The 10,559-nt window shown below is 38.6% G+C and overlaps 1 long non-coding RNA gene across 1 annotated transcript; it reads left to right on the forward strand.

Annotated features, from left to right (window-relative positions):
• Positions 1 to 806: 806 nt before the first annotated feature.
• Positions 807 to 10,070, forward strand: LOC142172811 (uncharacterized). The gene is made up of 2 exons (XR_012701783.1): positions 807 to 1,262; positions 9,297 to 10,070. It is a non-coding gene; the product is annotated as an uncharacterized LOC142172811 (long non-coding RNA).
• Positions 10,071 to 10,559: the final 489 nt, after the last annotated feature.

Genomic DNA, 10,559 nt, shown 5'->3' on the forward strand with positions numbered 1-10,559 from the left:
ACTTGTTGCGCTTTACAAGGTTCAATTAATTTATTCGCTTGAGCCTCCAAGTTGTGAATAGTTGCCCCTTGCCTTTGTACTCGCAATTGTATCTAATCATATTGTTCCATAAGACACTTTAACATATCCTCGATCTCTTTCAGGTCCTCATACCTGAGTTCTTTGTTCCTATTAACTTCACAAGAAAAAGAAAAACCATCAAAGTAAGGGGTTGGGGGAAGATAAGAAATGTAAGCACAACCATGAAAGTGACCATCTTGACCGCCACACATATTGTAGACATGTAATTTTTGACCCTCCCCAAGATTTTACACATTTTAGCGTAAAATATTTAGTTTAGGTTTAGTATCGCTATTCTAAATAGTGTTGACTCTTTTACTTTATTTTTATCACAAAAAATAAAAATTATAAAAAAATATTTTCTTTTATTTAGTTAGTTAATATTTTATCTAGTTACTTCTAATTTATCTACCTTACATAAAATTCAAAAATACAAAAAAAATAGCTCCACTTTGTTTTCAAGAATATTATTTTATAATGATTTTTTCATTTTTTATCTTTTAGTATGATATTTGAAAAATACCAAAAATAGGTTTGTTTTAACGGTTACTTTTATTTTAATAATTATTTTACTTGAGTAGGATTAATTAGTAAATGGTGTAGTATTTTTGGTCTTGTTTTAGAAAAAAAAGTATGAAATTTGAGGCTAATTTTGTTTGGTCTTAACTAAAAAAGACCCAATTTCGAATAGCTCAAAATATTGAGCCTGTACCAATTTCCCATTTGACCTAAGACGTAACCAAATCCCTACCCCTTAAAAAGAATACCTAATTCCTAAATCAAGTCTAGACCCAAGACTACAGAAAAAACGGCGAGATTCCAAAAGAAGAGGAGACCATCGTCTCCTATACTCAAAAACAGAGAACGAACACACACGCACACAAAGGAATTAGGTACAGGGGGTCTCATTTTGGCCAAAGCTTAAGGCAACATAAAGTTTTTCCTTTTCGCTGCTTCCATATATCCATAGACAAACAAATTATTGTGAAATTGGGGTCCGAAATTGCTTGAAGGAAGTGTGAAGTGGAAGTTAAGCTTGTCGTCTTGAGTGTTATCTCATCGATTTGGGGTCGGGGTTCGTCGAGGCCGTTGCGCGGTTTTCATTTTGGGTTCAAATTCCGTTGGTGATTGTCTTTTGCAATTCATCCATGGTTGCTGTACAAATTTTAGCTTCTGTTTAATGGAAATGATTTGCTCACAAGGTCCATTCCTGCCTTATCCTTTTTATTTCTTGATTTCGTCCATATGATATTTCAGTGATAAATTTGCATGAGTTTGCGATATTCTGAATTTGTGATAAGTTTGTTGTGGAATAATACATGGTAGTTACTTGTATTTTTTTACCATTTTTATTGGGCATTTTGTTGGACAGCGCGAGGTGCTGCAACCAATTTCCTCTCTTGCTATGGCTAATCTTCTTATTCATGTTTTTTGACGTCGTAATTGAAGTGCTATGGGCTTCTAATCATTGCTTCAACATGTGACATTATTATCTTCTTCTGGTACCTATTTCCGTAATCAAATAGATTTCAGAATCTACAATTTGCCCTTTTCGACAAACATAAATGCTTAACAAATACTAGGTAAATGCAAATACCCACGGCTAAAAATTTGTAAGTTAGCTATAGAGATTGCACTTTGGTTAAGCTTTTCTTTTTGTGTGAATTACAGTATTGCTACAGCTTCAATTGCAAAGACCGGATTCTTTTAAAATCGTTAAGAAATAGCAAAAGCTCGCCTCTATGTGTTTCATCTGCTGGAAATAGAATCGCAACAAGAATTCATCATGTGTTCATTGAATGTATTAACTAGTGTCTAGCAATTGTTAACGGGAACTTTACATGTTCTTTCCTACAAATAAAAATTCCTTAAGTCCTAAATTCCCAATAATCTCAAATTTAGAAAGAAATAATCAGAAACATCGTAGCTTGCTTTAGGCGCGATTAATTTTAAATCATCATGGCTATGAGTACGGTTCACGTGGCATGATCACGATACGTAAATCCATTCGAGTGTGAGTTTCACGTGACTCGATCATAACTTCAAATAATAATAAGATACATATGTTGTAGATCATGGGTACGGTTCCCGTGACGCGATTCGCAATGTGTACAAAAACAAACGAGTACACGATATCGCGACTTGTTCAAACAAATTCCGTAAATAATTAAAAGCGGTTAAAAAGTTAGAAATGCACAATAGGTTTTAAAACATGTATTAAATAAGATAATTAGGCCAATTATTTATAGTTGAGTGACCGTGCTAAAACCACGGAATTCGAGAGTGCCCCACACCTTCTCCCCCGTTAACAAAATTTCTTACCCGGTCTTCTGTGTTTGCGGACCATAAATAAGAGTCAAACCTTCCTCGATTTGAGATTTAAAATATACCGGTGACTTGAGATACCATAAATATTCCAAGTGGCGACTCTGAATTTGATATAAATAATCCCGTTTCGATTATTGTCACTTTAATTGAAAAAACTTCCCTATATCTCTTTCGGGGTAGGAAAAAGAGGTGTGACACATATCACACACATTCCACACATAAAATTGAGTTGGTGCACATAACTCGCTCTCGGGAATAATTTGATAATTTTGCCTTGCGTGGTTTCCTCCAAAATATGCATAACAAGGATCAAAAGTAGAATTATCAACATCAAAACTCTCATAATTCCAAGATTCCATGTCTCTCAGATCAAAAATAAAAAAAAAAACTAAAAATAAATAAATAATCAAATACACGAAAACAAACATAACAGTTCAAACTTGCAACCTAGAAATCTGTACACCTACAGCTACATTGTTAGTTCCCCGGTAACAATGCCAAAATTTGATCACTCCCAACTATGCCTTATAAAAAGGGTAAAGCGGTCATTGCAAATAAAATCCGGTTTACAAGTCCGGAGTCGAATCCCACAGAGAACTAAGGCTTAGATACAATTGTTCACTATCACCAAGAATACAAGCTTGAACAATTCCTAACTTATAGATATTAAGATTCTTGTGTTTAACTAACTAACTAACAAATTAAAATAATAAATTAACACTAAAGATACTACACGTTGGAGAAAATATTAAGGAGGTCTAGAGTTATGATTTTTCCAATTGTCGGAATCCTTCCCGCTATGTCTTCTATAATTTCGTCTAAGTATTCTCTACCAATCATGACTGCTCTACGTGTTGTAATTCTCTCCTGAGTAATTACGATAATTTACTAGACATACTCTCCCGAGTTACGCTAGTTGGCTTTAATTACAACTCACTTAGATCGCACTCAAGTTTTCGTTATCCCTAATCCCACCTTTAATCCCTTGGTTATTGATTTCTCACATACATCGGAAGTGACGTTGTTCAACAACTACCTAAATATGCACTCTCTCCCGATTAATACATACTAAATACGTACAGCTAATTGAGGGCCCTTCAATCAACCACAAGAATAATATAGTTGAACAAATAGAGAAAATACTATGGCTCAATTATATAAAAACATAACAAGAATTTATCATGCAAAAGGTTCCATCAAAACCCTAGATAACAAATTTGCTATTCATAATAGTATGTAAAACTACAATACTATAAGTCATAACCAGCAATGAAAAATAGGAAGAGGAAGGAAAAACTCGTAGAAGAATTCCCCGCCTTGCTCCTATTGTGTCCTTGCCTCTTTAGGTCGAATCTGTGTCTCAAATCTGTCCAACCTCTCAAAATACTGTTTTTCCATGTATATATACCAAGTAGGGTTGGGACCAAACAATTACACCTTCTCCTATGCGAAAAAGGACACATTTTTCGGATAGGACGTGCGCGGCCGCGCTTGGACCGTGCTCAGACCACGTATATCCACTTTGATTCTGCCTGACGAGCGCGGCCACGCTCTTGACGTGCACTTTTCACCCTATTCTATTAGTGGTTTGGAAAAATGTAAAATATAAAGTTGTAGCGCTATGAGTTAACTTTCCAACCATGTATTGTGGAGACCAAATGGAGTTCTAAGAAAAACTTTATGTCCATTTTACTAGAAAGTGCACAATATGCCTACTCGATTCTTCGTTCGTTCTAACTATCATCCGTTGATCCCTGAATACGATTTTGGCTTAATTCCTTGGGCTTTTACTCAGGCTTCAAAGCTCCAAATCACTTGAATTCATTCCATAATATCTACATAGCTCGTAATCTCTCCTACAAGACATAAAACACACAATTAGTGCAAGACACTAGCGATTAAAGCACAAACTCAACTAAAGTGCTGTAAATTAGAGTGTAATAATTGACTAAAAATATATAATTATAGCCTATCATCTGTCATGACCCCAAATACCCGATCATGAAATGTGCCTATCACATTACTAGGCAAGCCAACCCAAACATAATTACATCGAATCTCTTTTATAAAACTAGTTTCTAACACAGGTTTAAACCTCAGTTTTCATAAGAAATGTATAAAACAGCTAAAAATGTGCGGAAATCAATAAAACAGTAAACCAACACAGCCCAAACATCTGGTGTCACGGGTCTAGAGCCTCTAAATATACAACCGACTGCCTAATACATCATAAGTTTAAAATGCAGAAAAGAACAAGATAGGAAGGAGGAAAGCAGGGCTGCGAACGTCATGCAACTACCTTGCAGTCTCCAGCAAACTCTGATAATGCTGAGGACCCTAACTCTGCCGTTCGGGTACCTGGATCTGCACACAAGGTGCAGAGAGTAACATGAGTATGCCAGCTCAGTAAGTAACTGAAGTAAATAAGGTCTGAAAGCAGTGACGAGTAGTTAAAATCATATAAAGGAGTAAACAGTAGAATAATAGATCAAACTCCACAGTTTAAAAACCAGTCTCGTCATAAAATCTTCAGTTTCAATTGGAATACTTGAAATCATTTACTTAGCAATTTTTCAACATAGGCTTATTTAAAAGAAGAGTTAAATCAGTGAAAATATCATAAATGGGCCCCTCGGGCAAGGTATCACTCATAATATGGCCTCTCGAGCAGCCTCTCAGTCACTCGTGACTCAGCTCTCGTCACTCAGTACCACTCTCAGCACTCAGGATCAATAATATCTCATAATAGTAATAATCATAGTAACTGTTGCGGCGTGCAGCTCGATTCATAGTTTATAGTCGACTACGCTCACTAGGGGTGTACAGACTCCGGAGGAGCTCCTACAGCCAAAACGTCATATCTCTGCGGCGCGCAACCCGATCCAATATATATATCGCTGCGGAGTGCAACCCCCGATCCATATAAGTATCGCTGCAGCGTGTAGCCCGATCCATAATATATATATATATATATATATATATATATATATATATATATATATATATATATATATATCTTCACCATTAGGTCCTCAACCTCTCTCAGTCATTTACCTCACAGCCACTCGGGCATAACAATAGAAATTAGGGAACTCAGTTCGAACAGTTCTCATATTTTAAGAAGTACAGTGATAAAACTAGTTTTAAACAATAAACAGGTAAAACATGACTAAGGATATGCTTTCAAACAAATAGAGTGAGGAAAAACAATCAAAATGCCCCTAAGGGTCTCAACAGGTCGGCACAAGGCCCCAAACATGGCATACAACCCATAATACAATGTGAATGTCTAAAATACAGAATATTATAAGATTTCAAATCAAATACACGGCTTAGTAGTTGCTACGAGACGGACCAAGTCACAATCCCAACCGTGCACGCCTACACGCTCGTCACCTAGCATGTGCGTCACCTCATTTATCAAAACAATTCGAAATACCGGGGTTTGTACCCTTAGTTCCAGATTTATAATGATTACTTACCTCAAACCGGATGAAAATACTACTCCGCGATTCTTTTTCCTCTCACCGCAGCCTCAACTCGAGCCGAATCTACCCAAAATCAGAATCACAACATTAGAATAGGCTAAAGGGACGAAGCCCATGCAAAATTAATCAAATTATACCAAAAATCCCGAAATTGGACAAACCCGACCCCCGAGCCCACATCTTGAAATTTGATACAATTTACATCAACAGAATCCTTATCCTCCCACGAGTTCATACATACCAAGAACATTAAAATCGAAGTCCAAATGACCCCTTTAATTCCCATTTTAAGGTCTCTTAATCTCAAGTCCGAATTCCCAATTTTTTGCCCTTAATTCCATTAATTACAGCTCTAATCCGTGCAATAATACCATAGAAACGAGTTTTAGGTCCAAAATCCTTACCTCAATGAAACCCCCTTGTAATCCTCCTTCAAATCGTCCAAAAAGATCCAAAAAGCGATTTAGAAATGGTGGAATAGCTCAAAAATCGCGAAGGAAATAATTGATACCTTCTGGCCCAGGGATTTCGCCTCTGCGGCCAAAATCCTGCTTCTGCGGTACCGCATTTGCGGTCCTTGAACTGCTTCTGCGGTTTTCACTTAAACCATTCAGACTCCGCATCTACGATGTCTCACCCGCACTTGCGCCATCGCAGTTGCGGTTCTTCTACCGCTTCTACGGTTCCTGCCAACTTCACCATCTTCCACTTTTGTGACTCTTTTCCGCATCTGTGGGGGTCGCACCTGCGTCCCTCCAACTGCAGATGCGGTTATGATAGTAGATTCCAACTTCTACTGCCATTAAAACTTCCATTCTTTCCATCAACCATCCGAAATCACCCCGAGGCCCCCTGGACCTCAACCAAAAGCACCAACATATCATATTCCACTACTCAAACTTGTACCAATCTTCAAAACACCTCAAACGACTTCGAATCAACCAAAACACATCAGATTCAAGCCTAAGTTTTCAAAACCTTCTGAATAACGCTTTTGATAAAAAAGTATACCAAACCACATCTGAATGACCTAAAATTTTGCATGCATATCCCAAATGACCCAACGGAACTACTGCAACTCCCGGAATTCCATTCCAACCCCTATATCAAAATCTCACCTATCAACCGGAAAATGCCAAAAAGCCAATTCCGCAAATTTAAGCCTAAATCTACTCCAGACCTCCAAAACACATTCTGATCACACTCCTAAGTCCGAAATCACTTCCCGAAGCTATCCGAACCATCAGAACTCACACTCGAGCCCTCTAACACACAAGACAACATCCGGTTGACTTTTCCAACTTAAATTTCCTCAAAAGAGACTAAGTGTCTCAAACCTTATCAAAACCTTTCCGAACCTGAGCTAACCAACCCGATCATATATAGAACCGATAAACAAAGTAATAAGAAGCAGAAATGGGGAAAACGGAGGGGTAACTCATGAGACAACTGGCCGGTTTGTCACATCCTCCCCCTCTTAAACAAACATTCGTCCTCGAACGAGTCAAGAAACATACCTAAGCCTTAAATAGGTGAGGATATCTGCTCTGCATCTCCCGCTACGTCTCCCAGGTAGCCTCCTCCACGGGCTGACCTCTTAACTGCACTTTCAATGAAGCTATATGATCTCAATTTTCGAACGTGACGCTCCAAAATAGATGTTGGCTCCACATCATAAGTCAAATCACCATCCAACTGAACCGTGTTAAAATCCAAAATATGAGATGGATCCCCAATATACTTCTGGAGTATAAAAACATGAAATACCGAATGCACACTCGATAAGCTGGGTGGCAAAGCAAGCTTATAAGCCATCTCCCCAATCCTCTGAAGCACCTCAAAAGGCCCAATGAACCGAGGACTCAATTTCCCTTTCTTCCCAAATCTCATAACACCCTTCATGGGTGAAACCTTCAACAGAACCTTCTCGCCAACCATGTAGGACACATCCCGAACCTTCCTGTCAGCATAACTCTTCTGTCTCGACTGCACTGCACGAAGTCTCTCCTGAATCACCTTCACCTTGTCTAAAGCATCCTGCACCAATTTTGTACCCAATAACCTAGCCTCACCCGGCTCAAACCAACCCACTGGAGATCTACACCGCCTCTCATATAAAGCCTCATACGGAGCCATCTAAATACTCGACTGGTAGCTGTTGTTATAAGCAAACTCTACAAGCGGTAGAAACTGATCCCACGACCCTCCAAAATCGATGACACAAGCACGCAACATGTCCTTCAATATCTGAATAATGCGCTCGGATTGCCCGTCCGTCTGAGGCTGAAAAGTTGTGCTCAACTCAACCTAAGTACCCAACTCTCGCTGCACAAACCTCCAAAACTACAAAGTAAACTGAGTGCCCCTATCTGAAATGATGGAAACTGGGACACCATGCAAATGAACAATCTCCCGGATATAGATCTCTGTCAACCGCTCTGAAGAATAGGTAGTACACACAGAAATGAAGTGCGCGGACTTGGTCAACCGATCCACAATCACCCAAATAGCATCGAACTTCTTCAAAGTCCGTGGGAGACCAACTACAAAGTCCATGGTGATCCGCTGCCACTTCCACTCTGGAATATCCATCCGCTGAAGCAGGCCACCCGGTCTCTGATGCTCATATTTCACCTGCTGACAATTGAGACACCGAGCCACAAATCCCACAATGTCTTTCTTCATTCTCCTCCACAAATAATTCTGTCTCAAATCCTGATGCATCTTCGCGGCACCCGGATGAATGGAATACCGCGAGCTATGGGCCTCCTCCAGAATCAACTCCCGAAGCCCATCCACATTGGGCACACATATCCGTCCCTGCATCCTCAACACCCAATCATCACCAATAGTCACATCCCTGACATCATCGTACTGAACCCTGTCCTTGAGGATAAGCAAATGAGGATCATCATACGAGTGCTCTCTGATGCGATCATATATGGAAGACCGAGAAATCACGCAAGCCAATACCTGACGGGCTCCGAAATATCTAATCTCACGAACCAATTGGCCAAGGCCTGAACCTCAACTGCAAGAGGTCTCTCCCCAACTGGAATATATGCCAAACTCCCCATGCTCACCGCCTTCCGGCTCAAAGCATCGGCCACCACATTGTCCTTCCCGGATGGTACAAAATATTAATATCATAATCCTTTAGCAACTCCAACCATCTTCGTGCCTCAAATTGAGATCCTTCTGTTTGAACAAATGTTTGAGGCTACGGTGATCAGTAAACACCTCACACGACACACCATACAAATAATGCATCCAAATCTTAACACATGAACAATGGCAGCTGATGATAGGCTATAATTGCGTATTTTAGTCGATTATTACACTCTAATTTACTGCACTTTAGTTGAGTTTGCGCTTTAATCGCTAGTGTCTTGCACTAACTGTGTATTTTATGCTTTGTAGGAGTGATTTCGAGCTATATAGATGTTATGGAATGAATTCAAGTGATTTGGAGCTTTGAAATCTGTGTAAAAGCTCAAGAAATTAAGTCGGGATCGCGTTTGGGGGTCAACGGATGATAGTTAGAGCAAACGAAGAATCGAGCAGGCATACTGCGCACTGTCTAGTAAAATACACATAACATTTTGCTCAGGAATCCATTTGGGATTCACAATATATGGTTGGAACGCTAACTCAAAGGGCTACAACTTTCATGTTTTACGTTTTTCCCAATGCGAAACGGAACAGGGTGAAAACGCGCGAACTACAAAGTTCGCGCGGTAGTTCGCGCGTATAAGGAACAGAGGCAGAATACTGCGCGAAGTAGTGCGCGAACTATGTAGTTCGCGCAATAGTTCGCGCGCTACCAACCCGGAAAAACTAAAATTGGAATTCCTTATTAATCCCACTCAATATACATAAAGCAAAAGCTCCATTATTGATAGAAGATCAAATTTTAGAGAAAGAGTTTTAGAGAGAGGAACTTTTTGAGGAGCTTCATCTTGGAGCTAAGAAAGGAGAAGAAGAACAACATCTTGGAGCAAGGATTCAAAGAGTTCTTCTAAACTTTCTTCTATTTGTTTGTTTATATTATGTTTAAGACTTTTATTGTTGATTTTTGTATGATTATGAGTAGCTAAAAACTCTAGTATTCTTGGGTCATGGATGTTAGATGATCTTGTTGTTTGAAGCTTAGATTGAAGATCTTGAATCTATCGTTATGGGTTGTTTATTTGATTCTACTTCTAATTATTTTACTGCGTAGCTAACAGTGAAATATTATTTACGGATCTTGAGTTAAACTTGAAAAAGGAAATTCTTGATTGCATATAGAATCAAATAGAGCAAGATCTGGATCCTGGTCATCGGGTGAAAGATTCGCAATTAAGATAGAACTATACTTAATTGCCTTGCTTGGTTGAGAAATAGGATTTGTAAATGCATTTGAGTTAATATTAATACCATAGACATATAGGTATTAACTTAACTTGAATAGATGCATAAGAACTCGAAAGATTCTTATGAATATTATTAACCCTATAATCAATAACCCGGATAATTCAATAAATCAATCTTAAGCTAAAATAGTAGCATGATCTCTAGCAAGTCCATGACCCGGGAATATATTTATCCAAATTGTTATAAACATATAAATTGGTGTAATAATTTTGTGGTGAATTGTTGTTTAATTATTAAGTAAATTATAAATTGGTTCTTTATATATTT

Source organism: Nicotiana tabacum, chromosome 18 (assembly GCF_000715075.1).
Source record: "Nicotiana tabacum cultivar K326 chromosome 18, ASM71507v2, whole genome shotgun sequence".
Lineage (NCBI taxonomy): Eukaryota > Viridiplantae > Streptophyta > Magnoliopsida > Solanales > Solanaceae > Nicotiana > Nicotiana tabacum.